The sequence below is a fragment of the Dendrobium catenatum genome, unplaced genomic scaffold (assembly GCF_001605985.2).
Source record: "Dendrobium catenatum unplaced genomic scaffold, ASM160598v2 original_scaffold_265792, whole genome shotgun sequence".
NCBI classification, from domain to species: domain Eukaryota; kingdom Viridiplantae; phylum Streptophyta; class Magnoliopsida; order Asparagales; family Orchidaceae; genus Dendrobium; species Dendrobium catenatum.
The window spans coordinates 1-2,326 of record NW_021584190.1 but is presented as its reverse complement, the minus strand read 5'-3'; the positions used below and the strand labels follow the sequence as shown (position 1 = coordinate 2,326).

The following is a 2,326-nucleotide window of genomic DNA, read 5'->3' as shown; positions in this document are numbered from 1 at the left end:
ACTATAGGGGCTTGCGCTTATAGGAAACCAGAACTCATATCATAAAGTCCTCATCAAATGAGGGCAAAATCTCTGGGTAGTGTCTTATCTACAAACCCATCTGCCTTCCAAAATTTACCCCGGAACTTAGTTCGTTAAAACGCTCCCTTGCTAGAGCAAAAAGCAGATCAGCGCGGCGGGGAGGCCGATGCCTAATTTTCGGAGCCCACAACCTCTCATCAGACTTGAAGCACAATCTCTTTGCCCTCTTCTCCTACAACTCCTTAATCAGCTTCTCGAAGTTCCACCCAAATCCCCCTCTTCCAGGCTTCTCCTTTAGGGCCTAATGCAGGCTTCATGGCGCTAGTCCCTTGGGAGTAAGAAAGTTGTGGTCATCCTAGATGGATCTTCGGATCTCCCCCATTTCCCTTGATTCCTCCATAATTTCCCCTTCTCAAGTGGGCGGTCCTCCCCAAGTCTCCCAATCATCCCTCGGACGTTCATACCCAAATCCTTCTTCGAATTCCCATCCTTCCTTCAAAATCAGCACCTCGGCGGCCATGATCTACCTCCCTTTGTTCACAATTAGCATCCCCTTGCTCCTTTCCCATCCCCATACCTACCTCCTCTCTCGTCCCTCTGGAAATGCTCCATATGGGGTTTTCTCTCTTCTCCCTAGATGATCTCCACCTCATTTTTGTCCCTATGAATTTTAGAATTCATATTTTTTTCTTCTCACACTTTCACCTCTAATGCCGTCGTTTGGTTGTGGAGATCCAACATTTTCTTTACCATGTCACGTAAGTCAGAAAATTGCTCTTCCATGGAGGAAATTTTATCTTCCACCGTTGCCTTTATTTGGCTCATCTCCCCCTCATGGCTTTCCTCCAACGCATCCACATTCTTGGCCGCCATTGATACATGAATTGTTGTGAGACTCAAAAATCAGTATTTCTTCCCAAAAAACTGCCACACCAAAGGTCTGAATATGAAAAACTTCTGCTGGAATTAGCCAAAACCGCCCCAAACCAGCCCCGAAAAGTAGCTTTGATACCAATTTGATTCCAATTTTTTGTTCTAGTGTTAGGGTTATATTGTATGTTTTGTAGAATTTGGTGTTTTTTAGGTTTTGCTTGGGCTCTAGCCTCCGGCTAGAGATTGGGAGAGTAGGATCTTCCTCTCCAATTGAAGATTCAACTATATCTTGCTATTTTATTTCATCTACTATCAAATTAAAAGTTTTCTCTCCGTTATTTCTCTGTTTTTCTCTCAAAAATTGCTTGAAGTGTGTCTGATTGTTTATTTCTGGAGCAGAATTTTGTGTTTTCTCTTATTTCCTATCAATGTCCTATTGTGTTGGGAATATATTTATGGGACATTAAGCTTTATCCTTCAGCCTTAGCTTCCATAGATCTGGAAAGAATTGCTAAGGGAGTAGATCTCGCCACTAACATGGAATCTTGGAAAATGTTATTTAATCGCAAATCGAGCAGTTCGAAAAGAGCGGGTGGCATGCTACTATGTAAATCCAAAGATTTTGAATAGCAAATGTTATCCACCACTAAATCCAGACTCCTAACAGTGTGTTTGGAGCTCAATAGCGCCGCTCTAAAATTTATTAGTCTACTACAAATTAGAACTCCTATGAAACTAATGTGAATGTGTAATTTGTAATCCTTCACTATTTGCAAGTTTATGGAATATATAATGTTCAATTTCTTTGAAATTATGCCATTATGTTGTTTGTATCATCACTGAACTTGAGGAAAGAAACCATTGTTAGATGTATATTCTCTATCCTTATAGGATAATTTGGAATTCAGGCGGATTATATTTCTTAAAAAGTATGCCCCATTTTAATTTTCTTATTTCTGTTCTCCTCATTTAAACAGGTTGCATTTTTTGCGGACCCAAAGCCTGAATGCATTGTGGAGTGTTTGCCATCCTGCACATCTGAGATGAACCCACCCAAGTACGCAATTTTGTTTTTCCAAAATCGTTCATTTTAGTTTTATTTTACAAGTCATTCATGGCTAATTCAAAATCTTGAAATTCTTTGATTCTTTTGCTTTTCTTTTCTTATTTTATTTTGATGGAGATAGCTCTTTAAAACCCTTTTGACTAATTGTCTTCAGGTATCCCCCAATAACGTGTTCTGTGTACATGAACCAGAGATACAACGATACGCATCTGGGCCAGACTCATATCATGGACAAGAAATGAGAAAATAAATGGTATAATATTTTGAATAACGCTATTTATATTCTGTTTTAAATTGCATCAAAATGCTAGAATAGAATATTCAAAGTTATAATTTATAAGACAAATGCTCAAAATTAAAAGATAT

The 2,326-nt window shown here is 38.9% G+C and overlaps 1 long non-coding RNA gene across 1 annotated transcript; it reads left to right on the top strand.

The window, feature by feature from the left end:
• Window positions 1–165: 165 nt before the first annotated feature.
• LOC114579056 lies at window positions 166–2,202 on the top strand. Its single transcript, XR_003699923.1, has 2 exons — window positions 166–1,951; window positions 2,115–2,202. It is a non-coding gene; the product is annotated as an uncharacterized LOC114579056 (long non-coding RNA).
• The last annotated feature ends 124 nt before the right edge of the window (window positions 2,203–2,326 follow it).